This window comes from Tamandua tetradactyla, chromosome 12 (genome assembly GCF_023851605.1).
Source record: "Tamandua tetradactyla isolate mTamTet1 chromosome 12, mTamTet1.pri, whole genome shotgun sequence".
In the NCBI taxonomy this organism is placed as follows: Eukaryota; Metazoa; Chordata; class Mammalia; order Pilosa; family Myrmecophagidae; genus Tamandua; species Tamandua tetradactyla.
Genome location: NC_135338.1, coordinates 86,666,186 through 86,687,554, shown reverse-complemented (window position 1 = coordinate 86,687,554; position 21,369 = coordinate 86,666,186). Strand labels below are relative to the sequence as shown.

At 37.4% G+C, this 21,369-nt stretch overlaps 1 long non-coding RNA gene across 2 annotated transcripts in view; it reads right to left on the bottom strand.

Annotated features, from left to right (window-relative positions):
* LOC143652456 (uncharacterized) overlaps positions 1 to 21,369 on the bottom strand; it is a 302,503-nt gene that overhangs the window by 105,587 nt on the left and 175,547 nt on the right. For both annotated transcript variants that reach the window (XR_013160678.1, XR_013160679.1), the window contains exon 4: positions 2,941 to 3,031. This is a non-coding gene — a long non-coding RNA (uncharacterized LOC143652456). The remainder of the gene's footprint in view (positions 1 to 2,940; positions 3,032 to 21,369) is intronic.

Genomic DNA, 21,369 nt, shown 5'->3' with positions numbered 1-21,369 from the left:
GGTCTATTGGAAGGTATTTGTCAACAATTATATGTCTATTAAGAAGTAGTCAATCAGTGCTGGGGCCCAAACAGCCAGGCCTCCAGGGGCCAGCTATTGATAGGAAACTGTCAATATCCCATCCAGTCCTTTTCCTAACAAAACACAGAGTTACCTCGCTGGGATTATTGTCTGTGGGAGCATCGAAGGCCTGCTCTGGTTCTTGGCGCTCTGATTTCTCTGCTTTTTATACTAATGTTCACTTTGAATGAACAAAAGCCTTTTTAAAAATATCCGAATAAAGGAGACTTATTAAAATGCTGTTGCCACTGGGCGGGGTGTGTGTGTGTGTGTAGATACTTAATATAATTAAGAATAATATAGAAAGATTGTGCACGTAGGTGGCAGCAATTATTCCTGAAAATTGCAAAACCGGAAGAAAATTAATAAAGGATACATTAAATTAGCTTGACTGTAATTAATATCTATAAATACCTTTCAATCCACCAACACAAAGTTTAGAGTTATTTACCTAATTTAGAACAAAAGATTGTGATATTAGCCAATATATTTTCATGCATATTCAATTTACAAATCTTACAGTAGATTTTGTAATTATTATCATAAAGGGCTTGTCTTTTCTCGAAAGAAGACTGGGAGTTCCATGTGAGTGATTGAAACTCAAGCCCCCCAGCAGAAACCACAATGTAGGGCATGGGGGAGGGGAGGCGAAAAGAAAGAGAGAAAAGAAACCAGAAGTAAAGCTGTATCCTTTGAACTGGCAACCCTCCTGCATCAGAGAATACACTAGTTGTCCTACAACAAAAGAGAGCAACAAACCCTCTCCACAAAAGCCTGAGACTCCCAACAATATTTAAAGCAGATGCAAAATTTGGTCTCTGTGCTATGTAAGATTGGTTTCAACTAGGGTTTGGTAAATTTTTTTTTAAAAATGTATTCTCCTTTCATTCAAATGTTTTCTTGTCATTCTCAGACTCCTCAATCAGATGGAGAAATGGATGCCAGGCAAGCATGATCAATCAGGTAACATGCAGATGAATTCAGAAGTAGTCCATGATTAGATTTGCCCCTTTAATTGAGCCTTCTTTCATTCTAGCACATCTATTTTTATAAAACCAAATAATTTTGATATTGAGAAAGAGCAAGGAAAAGTCCAAATGAAGCCCAAATGTCCAGTAGAAGTTCTACAGTTTGGCCCTATAAATATAAAAATAATGATAAAATATAAAATAAAACATACTGAAATGAACGGAGATATCTCAGGTCCTGCGTAGGGAAGAGTTTCTGGCCATTTCATTTCTTATCTTCAGAGTCAAAACAGAGCAGATTCAAGGAACACACTGATCAAATTACCTCATCCAGTCTAAGATTTTAACCCCCCCTAAAACTGGAACCTTGGAATAATTTTTGCATTTTATGACCAGAAAATAATGGCTTTAATGCATATTTAGATTTACAGGTGCTGCTGATGTCAAATCCACTTGGAAATACTCTAATCTAAACTGCCACATGGATTTAAAGTAGACCTGTGGTTCTTTTTGGATAATCTTTCAGGGAAATTATAGTTGAACTTAATAAAATGCTCTAAGAGCATAAAGAGTTAGAAAGACAGCGTTAGGAACCCACATCACAAACATTCCCTGGGTAGTTATCTCCAGGGCAGGCAAAGTCATTGTTGCAGAGGGCATATGAAGTCCTTTTCTGAAAGTTCCATTTTATGTACTTTCAAAATAAACAAGGCATGCAAATTCTATTGTCACCATTAATAATATGCATTCTAACAAGCCATTAAATAAATACGGGTGCGGTAGATATCTCCCAGATCCATCAAGCCTCTTTCATTACATCAGATCCAAAGCATTGCCTTTGTTGTGTTATAGAAAATATATATAGATATACAACACTCTTCTTGAAGCTGCAGCAATAACAAAAAAGTAATCATTATTTAGAGTAAGTCACCAATGTTTAAATGCTTAGATTTTAAATAAGTCAGGAAGTTCAGAGGAGGGGTGAGAGCTTGGTTTTATTATGTTCAGGTTTGCAAGGCACAGCCACAAACTGGAATTTTTCTCAGTGCTTCAATAATTATTTCTCATAGGAAAAAATAACAATATTTTTTATGAAGTCTAACTGAACAAGTTGTGCGGTTTGAAATGTTTTCATCATGATATGATACTCTCCTAAAAAATACGTTTGGTGAGTTTGAGACTATTTGTTGACTGACAAATTCTTTCACATCAAGATATGTTAAAGAGAGAAAGAGAGCATGAGAACATAAGACTTTCAACTCGACACTCTAGAAATCTATGTACAGAGCCTTTAGCAAGATTCCCTTGGTTGAAGATTCTCCAAAGTCTTAAATTTACCCATTTAAAAAATTACATATTGCTTTAGTCTCTCATTAAGTAATAGCCGATTACAAAAAAAAAGAGCAAGAATAATCTACCTTAAAGCAACACTGTAATTGGTGAAGAATTATATATTTAAAAAACTAATGCTTGTATAATATTATAATTTACAGAAAGAGCTAAATTATACTGTTGAATTTTTCAATGCAAGCAGAAAAATGTGCTGCATATTGTTTATGCATTTTATTGATACATATAGGAGGAATATATATTTCATCAAAAGAGAACATTAGCATTATTTGCTAAAATAAAGGAGAACATTTAGTTCCCTCTGATTTTCTCCTTTAGGCAAGATGAAGGCTTTGTAGGGGAAATGCAGGGAAGGTCATTAACTGTGATTAGGGACAAGGAAGAAGTGCTTTGACAGTCCTAGGTATTAAGTGCATATTACTTTCTTTTCACGTAAGGTCTTTCGTTGAGACTGTCATCACAAAACTTCTCAAACATTTTTTCTATAATCCTCTGCTAAATTTTGATCAGCAGGAGAGCAAATACCTTGTTAGCTAGGGTGAGACCCGGAGAGTAAAGATACCTTGTGGAGGTGGTGGAATTGGCGCGCCCATGTCCAGCTTCCAGTTACACGACGTGGGGGTGCAGCTCTGCTGGTGTTTCCAAAATACAAACTAGAGAGCAAGAGAGAGAGAAAAAGCGAGTGAAAATAAATGAGGAGGGCATGTGAGGGTGGATTGGATGGGAACCCTGTGTGGAAATTAATTATTTTGCCTTTGATTTTTGGCTAGAAGAGTAAATTTAGAAGATGTCAGGCTAAGGCTCTATCAGGATACTCTCTATACTTTGGAATTAGTTCTCACGGTCCTGGTGAGTCGCCAAAATGTTAGCAAATTAAAACAGTTTGCCTCCCTGGAGTCACAGAGTACATTTCACTGACTAGAATTGAAAAGGAATAAGGGACCCCACATGTACTTTTTGACTAACTGCTCTCCTCTTACAACTTACTATGACTATTATTTTTTAGAGGCAGAGAGGACCAGCCCAGAACATGCAATGCTGACACGTAGTGTAAATACGCTGCCCAGAGCGATTGTTAGATGGGAATCAGGTGTCCTTATCTTCGGTTCAAATGAACCTGAGAGCCATGTGTCATGTTATGGTCTTTTAAAACTTAGAAGAAAAAAAAGAAATACCTCATCTATTATCTTCTTCTTTCCAAATTAAAGACAAGCATGCAGTATTTTTCAGGTTTTGAACATATGTCCTTTTCTAAAAACTAAGCATGGATATTCTCTTTCTCTAGGCTGGCATGTACTGAAATGCAAGCCTTCTCTCTTTTGCACAGTTCCCAAAGCCATTCAAGGAGGGAAACGAATCTCATGGACATGAAAATCTCCCAAGATGAGTACTCCCCAACAAAATTTATTTTTCAAAAAATACTAGGAAAACTGCTCCGATTCAGTGGTTTTGTAAAGAATAGACATCTTTCTAAAAATGAGAAAATATCTAAGAACAAAAATATGCTTGCATTAGGAAGAAAAAATTTTTCAATAAATTGCTTTGGCAAAGTATTTTTTTTATTTCACACAAAATTAGGGTTACAATTTGGAATTATTTAAAAACAAACCAGGCCTTACATTTACACACTTTCTCCCATGAATCTTTAAAGGCCAATAAAGAAACACTGTAATCGCATTCCTGTAAAATAAAACTATTTGCTAATCATTCTTGCCTATTTAATTATAAAGTATTATTTCCTGTCTTTCAAATCAGCGATTTCTCTCTGAACAATGGGTTAGGACACACCTTCAAATAATAATTAGAAAAAAATCATCTATTTCTTACATAGTTAATGGTGAAATTCCAGAGGCTGCTAGCAAAATCTATGGTACCCTACTGCCATCTACTGACCATTTTTCAAATGTTACCATTTAAAGGTACAGGTCTCAATTTATAGAAAGGAAGGATGTTAGAGCCAAAATACTTGAAAGCTATTTTGGGACTACTCATTACATTTGGAGTAATTCCAAACGTATGATAAAATTTCCTGAATCTGAATTGAACTCTATCTCCCCATTACTGCCACCTCCTGACCTGGTTCTGCCCCTCTAATGATGAAGTGATAATGCCCTCTTTAACTCTTTAGACTTCGAAGGGCAGTGCCCAGTTCCTCTTTCTCATACGCTCCTAATGTGTGTGTGTGCGCGCACACACACACACACACACACACAATCTCTTCTGCACTCCAACATAAGTGGCCTCTTTTTTTTTTCTTTTTTGCAAGCTCCACATATGACATGGTTTCAGGATCTCTCACAAGCCAGATGACTGTCTCCACAGCATACTTCACGCAATCTTTAAATGTTGTTTTCTGAAGGAAAACACTTCAGAATAAAAGAGATCAGCCATCTCCTTGGTTCTACATTTTCCTCTTTATGTCCTGATGCAACTGTATTTTCCAATTCTGGGGTATTCATGTATTCATTATTCATTGATATTATTATTTATTTAGCATTCCGTCCAATGCTCTCTTCCAAACCACTCCTCTATAGTTCCACGGAAACCCCTCCAGTTTGATCAAGTGCCTTATAGGAAAGTTTCGAATCTCATGCCATTTTAGTGCTTAGCACAATTTCCAGCATATTATAAAAGCTCCCTTTTATAATAATTATTATAATAATTATTATATAATTATTATAATAATATAATAATAGGTACCCTTATTATTATAATTATCATAAATAAATTAATATGAACACATGATATAAATGTAATCTATGACATAAATTGGCATTATTCTAATACCTATTAAAGTTAAAAAAGATCATTCAACTAGTTATAACTCCCAACTTGAAGACACTCTTCACAATTTGACACAACCAGATGAACGATTTGATCATCTTCTCTGGAAGGTTCTCAGCTCATAGGTCATTTGTTTTAGCCAGGATTCCCAACCCCTTTAGGGAAATAGGGGACCCTCTTAGAGACCCCACTCCACCTTGGCTGCTAACAGTCTCCTGACATCTGCTTTTCTTGTTCAGGAGCAAACTCCACACTCCATCAAAAAGAAGATGAAAGCAAAGGAAAAGGAGAAGAGCCTCCATCTTTCTTTGTTTTTGGTCTCACTCACTTATTGAAACTCACATGAGCTGAGCCAGGGTCTATGGCCGCCTTTGGCCCCTCTTCTTGCTCTAAGAGTAATCCGAGCATCATGCCTTGCAGGCAAGCCTCAGGCCATGCTGGGACTCGCAGGAACTGCGAGTTCATGCAGGTTTCTAGTCTTTAAAAAGGCCCAGAGTGGTTTTATGTAAGCCGATTGTTCAACTTTAATAGAACCATGCATCTACTGGGTTCTAACAATCTTAACTTTTCATTTGTTTAAATTTTTTATTTTAAAATACTTTCAGATTTATAGGATAGCTGCAAAATAATATAAACCCCATGCAGAGAACACCAACATACCCTGCCACCGCAGATACCCAGATCTGCCAACTTGAACATTTTGCCGTTTCTTCCTTCTTTCCTTTTCTTCCTTCCTTCTTTCCCTCCTTCTTTCCTTCCTTTCTTTTCTTTCTTTCATTCATTCTTTCTTTTTTTCTTCATTTCTTTCATTTATCTATCTAACCATTTTCTGAATACTTGAATGTAGCTTATATACATGATGCTGCTTGAACACTAATTGCTGCCATGTACACTCTCTAAAAACAGGATATTTATTTGTGTAACCATCTTATCAAGTTCAAAAATTTAACATTGATATAAAGATTATAGACCAGGTTCTAATTTTTTCATGTATCTCAATTATGTTCCTTTGAGCTTTATCTCCTCCCTTGTTAGATCCCATCGAGGATTATGTATTGTAATTAATTGTCATGGACTCTGTACTTGCTCTTTTTTTAAATTGTGGGAATATATGTGTATATAAGTATTCCCATTTCAACCACTCCCAAATACACCATTGAATGGGATTTAATCGCATTCACAATGCTGCAGTACCCCAGCACCTTCTATTACTAAAACTTTCCCATCTCTCCAGGCAGAAACCCCATATCCATTATTCATTAATTCCCAGCCCCTCTGCCCCTCCCTCTGAGAACATGTATTCTAATTTCTGCCTCTATGAGCTTGTGTATTGTCCAGTATTTGCATTATAGTTAGCATGGGACTTTAATTTAACATCCCAAACTTACAATAATTGCAATTGTTTTCTTGCCGATTTAACTTCAGTAGTATTTACCAGCTAAGTTCCTATATCCTCCATCCCCTCACCTTTATGCAGCACTTGTCACAGATTACATGTGTGTGTCCTTTCCTTTCAACCTGCAGAACTCTTTAGCATCTTGTCTAGGGTGGGTCTAGTGATAATGAACTCCCTCAGCTTTTGTTTATCTGGGAAGGTCTTAACCCTCTCTTCATGATTTCTGATGAAAAATCAGCACATTACCTTATTGAAGCTCTCTTGGATATGACACATTGCTTCTTTCTTGTGGCTCTCAAAATTCTATTTATCTTTAGCATTAGACAGTTTGATTATAATATATTATAGTATGGATCTATTTGTGTTTGTCTTGTTTGCACTTTGTTAAGAGTCTTGGATATGTATATTAATGTCTTTAATTAGATTTGGAAAATTTTCTGCCATTGTTTCTTTGCATTTTTTCTCTGTCCACCCTCTTCTTGTTTTTTTTCTCCTTCTGGGTCTCCCACAATATGTATATTGGTACACTTGAAAGTGTACCGCAGGTTTCTCAGGTCCTGTTCACTTTTCTTCATTCTTCAGACTGAATGGTTTCAATGGTCTTATCTTCAAATTCACTGATTTTCTCTTCTGCCAACTCCAATCTACTGTGGAAGCCTTCTAGGGATATTAAATGTCTGTTGCAGTGATCTTCAGCTCTGTGTGTTTTTTTCCTTAATTTTCATCTCTCTATTGATATTCTTCTTGTGCTCATCTATCATTTTCCTAGCCTCCTTTTGTTCTATATGAATGTTTTCCTTCCAATCTTTGAGCATGTTTAAGAGCATAGTCATGCTCTTCAGGGTTTATCCATACAATGAGATTTGAGAATAGCTCTGGACTGAAGTTTAGGGACTTCTCAATCCTAAAAACATTCAGTTTATTGCCAAACGCTAACCTCTGGAATACCTACATTTTAAGAAAAAGTTATAAAACATGGGGGCATAGATAAAAGATGAATCAGAATCTATAATGATTGATAAAAACATCTCCTTTGAGCATGTGTGGGTTGGGTGGGTAGGAGGTAGCAGGAGAGTGTGGCTCTCTCAGAAACATCACATCCTGCCCAGGTTTCCAGGAGGTCTCCAGATGTCTAAGAAGTCTTCAGACTGTTGGAGCTTGGAGGGTCACACCAGGCTGCTGACTTTAGCCAACCCCAATATTAAAACACACAGGGAAACATGCAGACACTGGGGAAATTGTTTTCCTGTGGTACTTTCAGAAATGTGATGGAAATAGTGGAGAGTGGAATCCGCACTTTCTGTTACATACCTTTCTTTCCTGTTTTAGTCTCATGCCATGAGCAAGTGCCCCTTTAAACATAGTAATTATCCATTATGCTCCATCCTACCTCTCCTTTCCTTCTTACCCAGGTTTCTGAAAAGTATAGCTTCATTCATTCACTGTCTCTAGTTTTCTCTCTTCCTAGAGTTTCTTTTATTGAAGATTTGTTTTAAAAATAAATGCTTAATTTTATCAAAGTAATACATGAAAGTACATTTTTTTCAAAAAGTAAGTAGGACAAGGAGCCTATAACAAAGACCTATAGTCTCCTACCTCACCCAACCCCAGTTCTGTTCCCCCCTAACTGCAACCCTTTTTTCTCTTGGTGATCACTTCTATAATCTCTAAAATCTTGATTATCTTGCTATTTCTTGATATATCTATTTTGGATATTCTCTATCAACTAATTAATTTATATTTTTTGTCTTTCCACTTCATTAAAGCATAAGCTCAGTGAAAACAGAGCCTTTGCCGATTGTATTCTTTGCTCTTTCTTTGGATTCATTTTGAGCAACCAGGAGTTTTGCTGTTTCTGTTTTCCATTTTTTTTTCCCAAACAAATAGCAGGACGAAGAGCATAGATGTTGGCGCGCCTTCATTTGGACTTTTAATAAAGTTTGAAACTTTTGCCAAAACTGCTTATTAAACTAATCCCCTCCACTTAAATAGCCATTGGGATCTCTACCCTTTTCCTGGCAAAGAAAATGCCATTTTCTCTGTTATTCCATCAATCATGGCTGAGATAACTTCATTTTCTGGCTTTAGAGTTCATCTTTCTACATCTCGATTAGCATGAGAAAAAAACACATTATAATGACACCAAAGTGCCACAATATTTAAAGCTTCAGAAACATTACCTTAGAGGCATAGGAATTCAAGCACCATAGAAAAAAGTTTTAACAACAGCATTTGAAATCAAAAGGGGAGTCTGGTGAACTGGAACTTGAGTGGGGTGATTCTATTACTGAAACATCACCCGCTTGCTTTCGGAGGCCACTTGTTTCTGAGAGACTTGCTGTTACACATCCCAACAGCGAAGGACTCAGCAAAGCCCGTGTGCACTGTTAACACCTTTCAATCTCCCTGATGGCCTTTTCTCCAGGACACTGCACGTTCAGCACCCACACTGCAAACCTACACTCACATGCACCCTTTGTGCCTGCTGCACCCCAATAACATATGGACACCACGCAGAGTTTCCATTTGGAAAATTACATGTGATTAGTTTGTTTTGCATTATTTTGTTTTGGTGAGTGTGAAGATAACCAACAAACCAACAAACAAGGATACGCATGGCACACACACATGCACACGCACATGAGCATACATGCCTGTGCATACACACATGTACATAGATAACACAATGGCAAAAAATTAGTAGCTTAAATGGGAGAAACCACAATCTGAAGAAATAAAACATTTGGATTAGGAGGGAGTTATTTTCCCAGATACATGATTGGCATTTCAGGTAGAGCTTCTTTCCCTGGCTTTCTTCCTAAGAAGTCTAGTTTCTTTTATTCTTTCATGCTCATAAGGATCATAGTTCTTATTCAGAACAAGAAATGAATATATTGGGGCCTTAGAGTATTAAAAGAAGTAAGAAATTACAGGATAATAATCTAGAGTTGAGAATTTTCCAAAATAATATCTTCTTCACATGGATTTTGCTCTAGATCCCAAGTAGCTTTGGTCCCTTGCCAGAAGTAGAGATGCACACGCAGTGGGCTGACAGAATACTGAGAATCTGACTATGCGCACAGGCTGCAAACAGACCTGAATTCAAATTCTCTCTTTGCACAAAGTGTCTCTGCATCCTTGGGCACCCTCTCTCTTCAAGCCTCACTTGTATCATCTGTGGAAAGGTGGTGGGGATTTAATGAAATTTCATGTGTGACACACTTAGCACAAAGCCTGCCACCTGTCATTTGAAAATAAAATCTTAACTATTACTGCTTTTTAAAATCAACACCTCATTTTTTAGGCATCATTATTGGTTTGATGTCCTTCTTTGTTAGGTCCATATAAAGCTTTACACACTTGAATCTGAGGAATCAGAAAGAGGGGCAAAATTAAACTTCATAAAATGTGCAAAGATGATATTTGGTCAGGTGAAAATAAACATGGGTAGGATCAAGCTATTTGTAATTACAAGTAGATGTTTCAAAGGTGATATTGTAGTGTCTGCCTCATTTTGATGACTACTCTGAGACTGTGAGTAATGCTTGAAATTCCATTTCACAAAGGAAGAAAATAAGGGATGAAGACTGACCTTGAAATCAGGGTATTAATTAGTCTCTAACACAGACAAAGGGCCACAAGACAACAAATAATCAAGATATTCTTGTTTCACCTTCTAATTTTACAATAAGAAAAAATGTTACAGAAATGTGAAACCCATGCATTAAGCTCATCTTTCAAATTTTGGAAAATTTGTATTTATTAAATAAAATTTGATATTTTTGGTTCAAAACAATAGTACTCAGTGTTCAGGAGGACTCAGTAAATTTTCTATGAAACTGTCCACTCCCATAGAATGCTAGTAATGGACAGAAAATGCCACAACTTTTCTAAAGTCAGCTTGATGATCTAGTTCAAAGTCTTCCAAATTTATTCTAAGGAAATAAGCAGAGGTGCAGAAAGATTTGTATTCAAAGATGTTTATTATAAGATTACTTACAATGATTAAAAATAGGAAAAATAATATGCATATTCAACAACAAGGATGGTGTTTGTATTGCATCCTTATGATGAAATATTCTATAGCCAGAAATGAAAGTACAGAATACAGTTTTACAAAGTGAGAGAATGTTCACAGTATATTGTTAATAAAGAAACTTACAAAAACTATATTCCACATGTCTGTTTTGTTGAAATATAATAGATGTATTTATATAACCACCAAAATACAATTCCTTCATGGTAGCATTTAAGGGACTTTGTTTTCTCCATTTGTGTCTGGGTACGTTCCTCATCGTCTCTGATGAACTTGCAGAATTTTGAATTTTAAAAATATTATTAAAGAAAAATTATAAATATACATGATAAAGGTTAATGGAGCCAAATGGAAGCAAATATAAGTGCTGCATGAGGAAATAGCTGAGTGATGGTTAAGAACTGGGAGAAGGCTTTTCTTTAGATTTTTGGAATGAAGCCAACAGAGTCCTCCAGTTAAAATTATGGCCAAATTTTAAGAGCATACTATGCTTTTCAATCTCTCTTCCTTCCTAGACTGCAGCTGTCTTTAAGCAACCCATGAGTAATTAAAATGTGGCCCATGGACTGGCTTTCCTCTTTTGATAAATATATGTTGATAAAAGGCAGACAGAGAAATGAATATGCATTTCTCATGAAAATTACCCCCTCCAAATACGCTGCAGCGTCTCCCTGTTACTCCACATGTGTGGTAGATTGCTAATATACATTTAATTAAGAACAATATTCACATCATCTATCGTCTACTTAAAGGGTGGAGGGGGCCGGCCAGGCTGGAAGGCAGGTCTGTGTAGAAGTCGTGGCCTTGGTCCTCTGTTAATTAGACAGCCCTGTTCACTGCAGGCTGGATCTGCAATGTTGAACCAAGCACAGCGATTTCCAGTATATTCAGATTCCAATGCTACCAAATGAGTCATTTATTTTAGCCTATGCTTTCCCGGTGAAACCCCTCCCTCCGCATTTGAAGGTAAAGAAGTCTTTGATGAAATGGCTAAGTCAAACTTGACCAGACATGTTCTCCTAAATTTACTGAGGCCAGTGGGAGCTCTCAGACAATAAATGAGGATTCAGACTTGGATACCACATTTTCAGAACTTTTTGCAAGACTAGTTAATGCCTCACCTACATGGAGTAGCTTTGAGTCACACAACATGGGGTTGACAGATAAAATACGAAATGTTTAACTGAATTTCAGATAAACAAGGATTTTTTTAAAGGGTGAATATGCTCCAAATATTGCACGGGATATACTTACACTATTTTTCCATTGTTTATCTAAAATTCAAAATGAATTACATCTTATTTTTATTTATTTATTTATTTCTAAATCTTTCAACCCTACACGACCACCACCCGCAGAAAGGTGTGACTCCCATGGTTTGGAGGTGGCTGACTCCCATGTGGAAAATCTAAATAGCAAAATTTGAGCAGACTGGTTTCTCAGGTGGCAGAATGAGGTAGAAAATTAATACTTGTGTGTTTTCTGTGGACCACAGGTGAGCCACAGCAGGAGGGAGGGCCAGTGTTGCCTTAGATCCAACTCAACAGGATGACCTCGAAGAAAGAGAACTTCAGCAGAAGGTCACTGAAGGCTGTTGAGATGACACAAGGGAATAGGAAAGCATTGGCTCATCAAGAAAATCATGTGCATGTGTGTATGTGTGTGTGTGTGTGTGTGAGTTGGGGGTGGGAGAGGGAGAAGGAGGCTGTCTCAGAGTAGAAAGAGATAGTTTTAAATAAATGTATGCCAAGATTAGAGGAATCAGAGCTCTGTCATCAGTCAAGTAAGAAGCATCATTTTAACTCAACTTGTTCAAGATCAAAGTGCCCTTCTCCTTGCTGAGCCCTTCAATCCTGAAGAGTACGGAAACCATTCTGAGCATTATGGGGGAGGAAATATAAAAGCATCACATGGGAAAGAAAAGGAAGTCAACTAGGTCTCCCTTTCTCATGACCATTGGGAATATACTTCTAATGAAGTGCAAATCTTTACTATGAAGTGTTTACTAAACTAATACCTTCCACTTAAACAGAAATTGGTGATGATTTCTATATAACCAGGGAACAACCTCTTCCCTGAATGCTCACTGAGCATATTATATCCTTCCCAGGCCATCATCATTACTTATATTCCTACCCCATCTTAAACTAAAGCTTAATAAAATAATTGTTCCCAAGAGACTGTAGTTGGTTCAAATAAAGTAGGATAAGGAGGAAGAGAGGCAGAAAGAATATATGGTGGAGTCTGTACTTTTACATATGCTTTATCAGTTTAGAATGCTGGAGAACCAAGTAGTTATAGTGAGTGATGCCCCACAATGCTAAGCCAGACCCTGGAACTGAGTTAACCATGTGCGGCAGAGACCCCTTAAGGAACGCCAGAAGTGCATGCCCTCACATGAACCTTTCCCCAGAATGCAGGGGAAGAACCTGTGACTTACTTCTAATCAATACAAGATGGAAAGTTGATGGGATGTCAATGCCTATGATTATCTAATGGTATATCTGGATAAAGGTGGATAGATGGATGGATGGATGGATAGGTAGGTAGGTAGATAAGGAAAGAAAGAAAGGAAAGAAGGAAGGAAGGAAGAAAAGGAAAGCATGCGTATATATATTTATATCTCTCTATCGATATCATTCTGAGTCAACAGAGTGGAAGATTCTCCTTCTGGTCATGGATGTAGTAAGCACCCATGTTGTGAACTGCTTATGGAGAGGGCCAGAAAGCAAAGAACTGAGGGCTACCCCTAGACCTGAAGGTGACCTCCAGTCTCCAGCCAATAGAAAGATGGGTCGCTTAGTCACACGGCCACAAAGAAATGAATTCTGCCAACCACCGGCATGAGCTTGGTAGTGGATTCTTCACTAACGAGGCCTCCAGATGAGAATGCAGCCCAGCCGCTCCTGGAATGCAGCCTGGGAGACCCTGAGCAGAGGACCCAGCAAGGCTGTGTCCAGATTCCCAACCCATGGAAACATGAGATAACAAATTTGTGGTTAAGCTTCTAGATTTGTGTTAATTTATTACCCAGAAGTAACAAAACACTAATTCTTCATGGTACATGTCAACCCATCCGTAAGCTGTAGATCGAGAAAGAGATTAATTGGCATCTAAGTAGCTAAAAGAGGAATCAACTAAAACCACATTCATTTTCTGAGGGCAGTAGCAAGAATCTAAAATCATTCTTCAGTCCAGTCTGAAAAAAAAAAAAGCAAAACAAGACATAAAACCATTATCAGTCCTATAAGGGGAGAAAAAGCAGACTTCTGAAAATGATCTGCTGTAAGACTAGGAAAGTAAATTTCAAACAACCTGTTGGTTATACCAAATATAATTTTAAAAAACCAAAATGATCTCTAAGAAATGGGAACAGAAATCAAGGCAGAGAAAAACAATAATGAGAAGGATGAAATAAGAAAGGATTGCAGGAAAAGTATGCAGGCAATGCAGATCACGCCCCCATCAGGAGCAGTAAAGAGCAGAATGAAAGCTTTCATCTATCATATAGTTATTGAGTATCTTTACTATACTGGGGGCCAAGGAAATGCAAAGAATGAAATTGAGACAGTGCCGCATGGAACTCACTTTATAATATAGGAGTCAGACAACAAGTAAATAAAAGAAAAATTACAGTTGTGCATGTAAAGAAAAACATGCATCTGTGATAGACAATGATGGGGTAGAGCTACTTTCATTAGGATATTTGGGGGAGGTAATAAGGAAGACAGTCGTGCAAAGGTCTGGAGGAAACATTCCAGGCAGAAAGAACAAAAGCAAATGCTCAGTGGCCAAAAGTCCTGTGAGCTGGTCTAGGAACTAATCAAAGGCTTGAGACTAGAATAGGATGAAGATGAATGAATACAGTGTGACTTGAAGATGAGGGGGTGGGTGGGGCCATCTCCTTCAAAGTCTTATAGGCCAAGACAGGGAAATTAGATCTTATTCAAAACATGACGGTGACCCAGATCTTATTCTGTTGTTGTTACTGTTTTTTGTTTGTTTTTAATACCATCCTCCCTTCCAAGTTTAATACCACTCTAAGTTTCCTTGGAAAAATGGCTTATTCCTGTGCCAGGGTAGGGAATATGCAGGATTAACCTGGAAATGTATAGTATCATAAATTAGAAGAGCACTCAAAAGACAAAATGATGGAGGTGTGTCAAAAGAACAAAGGAGCCAGCTGCTATTGTTCTTAATGACAGAAGCTGGGACAACCTAAACAACAGAAGAGAAAACACAGTACTGGCTTTTAGTCCAAAGTATAAAATAAACATTCATGAGAATGTAATGGTATAAGTGAATGATCAAATAAATAAATAAATGGAAGGAGAGAGACACGACTCCCATACATAATAATTCCAAATAATTTATGTAGATACTACCTCTCAAGAAGGTGGAATTTAATAGTTTAAATCCCCACCCATTGAATGTTGGTGGACTCTGAATTGCTTATAAAAAATATAGTAGGTAAAGGAGGCCTACTGCATTTTTAGTGAGAAACTTGGAAATACTTTCTCCGCCAATGAGCCAGGTTAGCATCAATAGGGATGCCATGTGGCTTGTATGTACCCTTGATATGTAATGAGAAGGGCATTTTACCTCTGTAATCACCCTCCCCTAAATCTCTAACTCTAGACTAAACATGAGGAAAACATAAACCAAAGTGAGGGACATTTTACCAATTGCCTGGCTAGTCCTCCTCAAAACGTCAATGTCATGAACAAAAAGGAAAGTCTGAGACACTGAGTCCGCAGGGGATTAAAGAGACATGAAAAGTATAGGTAATGTGCTATCCTAGAATTTTTTTAAAAATGACATTTGGGGAGAACTAATGAAATTTGAATGTAGCATGGAGTCTATTTGATAATGTTTCAAAATTAGTTCATTAGTTGTAACAAATGTAGCACAGTCATGTATGATGTTAATAAGATAAACGGGACACAGAGCACATGGAAACTCACTGTACTTTCCTTGAAACTTTACTGCAAATCTAAAAAATTCTTAAAAAATCATTTTTTAAGTCTTTGTATGGGTTCAAGCAGTGGAACGATAGTATATAAATATGAAAGTGGAAACTGTAGATATGAGTGGAGAATGGTTTGGAGAAGAAGAGAAAGGATGAAGAGGAGATCCCTTACATGTCAGTTACACCAGGCTAGATGGGAAATGATGGTAGCTGCAGTTTTGCTTGTGGTAGTGGAGATGGGGGGTAAGTGAACTTATTCAAGATATAGTTTGAACGGCAAAAGGTTATTGATAAATCGGTTGTGGATTAGAACAGAAAGGAGTTAAGAGTGACTCCCAGGTGTTTGGCTTTAAGTATTGAGATGGAAAAGAGATGGGTAAGACAAAATACTGAAAAAATAATAGTGAAAACATTTAAAAATTTTATGAAAATGAACTATAAAAACTGAGATAGGGCGGGCCATGGTGGCTCAGCAGGCAGAGTTCTCACCTGCTATGCTGGAGACTCAGGTTCGATTCCCAGTGCCTGCCCATGCAAAACATAAATAAATAAATAACACCAAGACACATTTCATGAACCTCAAGCACAGGAAACATGATGAAGGCTACACTAATGGACAGCATATTGCAATTGCTCAAAAGAAATGCTGAAGAGATAATCCTAAAAGCAGCCAGAGAAAAAAGACAAGTCTGCATAGGGAAACAAATATAAGAATAACCACAAATTTTTCATTAGAAACAACACTAGCTAGAAAGATAGCCAAGAAACATCTTTGCAGGACTAAATTTTTTAAGATTCAACTTAAAATTTATTATAGAGCAAAAATTAAGGTAAAATCAAAAGACATAGAAAAGCTGAAAATATTCATCACCAGCATACTCATCTGCATCAGTTCCCAGGCTGCTGGAATGCTATATAGCAGAACTGGAATGGCTTTTTAAAAAAGAAATTTAATAAGTTATAAGTTTACAGTTCTAAGAAGGGTAACCAACAAGAGGGTACCTTCACCCAAAACAGGCCGATTGGTGTAGAACACCTCTGTCAGCTAGGAAGTCACATAGCTGGCATCTGCTAGTCCCTTGCTCCTGGACTCAGTGGCTTTCAGTCTCTGTCCATGAGGGGGTCCCTCACTTTGCTTCTCTGGGGCTGGCTTTCATCTTTTGGCTTCCCTTGGCTCTCTCCAGGTATCATCTTGTTTTGCATCTCATGGTGACATCTGCTGGGCTCCAAGTACCTCCAAACATCTGTGTCTCTGTTCTCCAAGTGTTGGCATCTGTGTCAGCTCGGCTGTGACGTTTCTTTTGGTTCCCTATCTGTTGGCTCTGTTGTTTCTGTCATTTCTAACATTTTCCAAACTGTTTCCTCTCTTTTTTGGGGGGGGGGGGTGTTGGTACATGGTCTAGGAATCGAATCCAGATCTCCTGCATGTAAGGCGAGCATTCTACCACTGAACCATCCATGCACCCATGTTTCCTCTTTTAAAAGATCCCAATAAACTAGTCAAGACCCACCTGAATGTGTAGAGTCATATCTACATCTAATCAAAATGTTACCACCCACAATTGGGTGTGTCACATCTCCATGGAGATGATCTAATCAAACATTTCCTCCTGCAAAGCTGAACCAGGATTAAAAGAAATGGCTGCCTCTAAAAGATTGAATCAAGTTTAGAACATGGCTTTTCTGGGGTATATAATACTTTCGAACTGGCACACCATCCTAAAGAAATGTTAAAGGAAGTCCTTCAGGCAGAAAGAAACATGATACCAGATGAAAACATGAATCTACACAAAAGAAGAAAGAAAGCCAGAAATTTATATAGGTAATTTTTTTTCTTATTTAAAATTCTTAAAGATAATTAACTATTTTTTAGAAAACAATAACAATTTAGTGTGAGTTTTATAACATGTTTAAAAGAAAATATATAATATCAGTAGCATAAAGGTAGTGAGGGAAGAAATGGAAGTAGATGCATGTAAGTGGTATAGCATTTGAAGTTGAGCTCTAATAAGTGAAAGAGTAATACCATAAACCATAAAAACCTCTAAATAACTAAACAAGATTTTATAGCTAATAAATCAAACTGGAGACAGAATCATGAAATATAAAAACTAATCCAAAAGAAGGCAGAAATAGAGGAAACAAAGAAGTGATGGGCCAAGCTGAAAATCCATAGCAAGATGGTAGCTTTAAATCTAACTATATCAGTAGCAACATCAAATGCACACCACCTAAACATCCCAGTTAAAAAAAGAGATTGTCAAATTAGATTTTAAAAAAAGAAACAAATTTTTTCCATCTACATGAAGTTCACTTAAAATATAAGGACAAATTTAATAGAAGTAAAAGTATATGGTGGGTGTTAACAATAATGAAAAGAATGCTTGGGGAAGCATTTTTGTAATGTCAGAGTAAGGACTGAAAATTTGTGCCTTTGTATAAGCAGTGAGAACACTGGCAAAAATTTTGAAAGTCAAATTTTTCAGAACTCTGGAAACTAATCAAAGGTTTGCAGGAGATCAGAAGTGCATTTATTCAAGAAAAATAGCTGAATCTGACTAATAATAGTGAAATCTGTGAGTTTTCAACATGCTATACACCTCTAATTCTTCTCTTCAGCTACAAAGTATCCTTGAAAACCAGCAGTTTCCGAACCAAGGAAGCTGCAAAAGCCAAAGCTTCACAGCTGCTATAATGAGCAGAATGGGTTTGGAGCTCTCCAAAATACCCAATCCTTGGGGAATTTTCTCCACATGGCCTGTGTGGTGGCATCCCGGGGAAGGTTCATTCACAGGGCTTGTCTTTTCTTGATTGGATTCCAGAGCTCGGACAGACAGGAAAACTCTGTCTCCAGGGTATTTGATGAAAACTAATGGCAGCAATCATGCCATTGTTATGGCATAAACATCCAAGCTGCCTGCAGTGGTGAAACCAGTTGAGGCAACAAAAGGCTACCTAAAAACACTAACCAGGAAATTCTGGGGAATGAGATGTCCAGGAGGAGCCTGAAAAAGCTGACATCCCTGGGGATATAGAAATCCATGCATATAAACAGGACTGTGAAAATGCCCCCAAAAAAAGACCTGAGAAGGTTTGATATCTCACTTCTGGCTGATTTTGAAACTCTCCAAAAGCAGGAAGTGAAAGCTAAGACAGAGTTATACAATGCTGAAGAACTGAAGGCAAGCCACAACGCATGCACAGACCCCTCCAACAGAGGGTAGTGGGTTTATTCATTCAGAGCCTTTAAGGAATTCTCTGTCCAATCATTAGCTGATCCTTAAATTAAATTAATTAGTAGAGACTTTAATGGCTGCACACAACAATGACTATAGACTTTACAGAATTAGTACAAGAAAGGCATTAAACAAGCAAAGACTACAACAATCACAACGAACCCTGAGCAGGAGGGTGAATCTGATTTCCAGAATTGCTCTATTATATTGCTTAAAATGTCCAGTTCTTTCAACAAAAAATTAATGAGATCCACAAAGTTCAGAAACCAAAAGAACATGGTATTTAGAAAGAACTCAAGTTGGAGCAAAATGATCTGGCTTCCATGGAATCTGCTTCTGGCTAGTTGCATGACAGTAGGCATGTCATTACACCCCTCAGAGTTTTGATTCTCTTATGATTTAGAGTCATAATACTTCTGTTGTAAAGATTAAATGGGATGGGCGGGCCACGGTGGCTCAGCAGGTAAGAATGCTTGCCTGCCAAGCCTGAGGACCTGGGTTCGATTCCTGGTGCCTGCCCATGTAAAAAAAAAAAAAAAGATTAAATGGGATAGCATATGTGAAGGAACTGTGTATACATAAGGCATAGTACAAATGTTAGATTACTACTTTCACACACTTCAATATTAAGCTGGATCTAAGCCTTGTAACATAATGGAAAGAATGGATTTTCAGAGTAGAAAAGACAAGCACAGACATAGCATTCCTCTGGAATACTTTGGACTTTGGAGTCCAATAGGTCATCATTCCTGGCATGCTTTCGTCCTATCTTACCATCAACACCTTTATCCTTCTTACCTCTTGACCACAAGCTTGGTTTTGTCCCCTTGATTTGTTCCAATGATTTCAACTTAATGAAAAGACTTCAGCATTGCAGTTTTCATTGCCAAGAAAAACACTGATTTTTAACAATGAAGCAGAGCTAGATTGAGAAATATTTTGGAAAGATAGATCTGTGTGATGAGTTTGTCTTCCAGAAAAATAATAATCTCTTTGCAGGTTTATTAATCCTATTTCTCTTTGATCTTGGGGTGATATGGAAGAGACATGTGGTTAACAAATGACCCAAGTGCTATAAATCCTTCTACTGCTGATATTAAGTGAACTGTGGTTTTATGTAACCATCAGATGCTGTCTGTAGGGCTTAATCCACCAGTGAGGGAAGAAGCCTCATTAATTTGTATACCCTTTTTCTAAGTGATGAAAGACTTAAAGCTGAAAATAAAGTCGATTGCTCATAATTAAAGAACGCTTTCCCTGCTCTGCCAGAGTATAGGTTATTCCATTTCTCCGTTACCGAAGCCCCCTCTCTTTCTCCAACTTTGCAATTCATCCATAAAAATTAAAACGTGGCTGAAGCCTGATCTACATGTGGGATAGAAACCTGAGAGGAAATGGGCTTGTTTCTGCAACTTCTGAAAAACATTCCATTACAGGACAAAAGCAGTGAATTCTTTTGCTTGATGCAATCAAATGACCAACTCCTGAGATGCCACGGTTTCAAAGAGAGAAGAAGTTTATTACAAGGTGTGTAGCAGAGATCAGATGGCCTATCAGCCCAGAGCTCTGTTTCTCTAAATTGCAGTAATTCCGACAGTTTTATAGCATTTAAAAATGGGCAGGTTTTAGGATAATGAGTAGCATGGCCCCAGATGATGTAATTAGAGGTGACTTAATGATTGAGCATGCAAAGATTGATTACATGCTTAGTCACAGAACGTATATAAGAAAATGGCAGCCTTAATATGATGATGGCTGCGATTTTTAACATTATAAAGAGGAATAGGTGACTTACAGGTTAAAGTCTAAGCTATTGCACATGTGAGACAGATCCATTTTGGTTAGATCCAGTCTCAGATATATATATATATAACTTCAGACTTGGGGTGGGTTAGCTCTGGACTGACCCAGGACCCTTCATTAATAAGCCTTAGGAGCTGTCTTTAGTGGTCACAAGCCTCTAACATCGAAAAACTTGATAAATGAGTACAAGTGAAGGTCTCAAGGGTTTTATAATCACAAGGACACAAGATAAAGGTTATACAATCATTATCAAAGATCAAGGCAGCTGAATTACAATTCAAAGGTTTCAGGTATCTCCCTCTGTCTAATTCTAATACACCAATAAGCAAAAAGGAACATTTATACAATAATTCAGTAATCAAAAATCTTCCCTTACATCCCTATTTCTTGGTTACCACTCTCTAGGCAAATCACCCATTACCAGAAAGTAAAACTGCCTCTGCTTCGAATATTTTCTTTTGCGTTTTCTCAAACAGTTGCTATTCCCAAAAATTCTGCTTTAAACTATTTGTTTGGGAGTATTTATAAACATCACAGCAGCATCTGAACAGGAAGAACAAAAAAACGTTAGACTTTCCAAAATGTGCTCCCTTTTTTTTTTCTGTGAATATAAAAATACTGCTGCCTGTAACCCCAAAGAGTCAAAATATATTTTGAGCATTTACTATACATAGAGGAAGATGTTTTAAATCCCTTATTTTTCTTCCCAAGCTTTAAGCAATGTGGTCATATGCAGCCAGCTATACAGATCATCAGAGGCAATCATT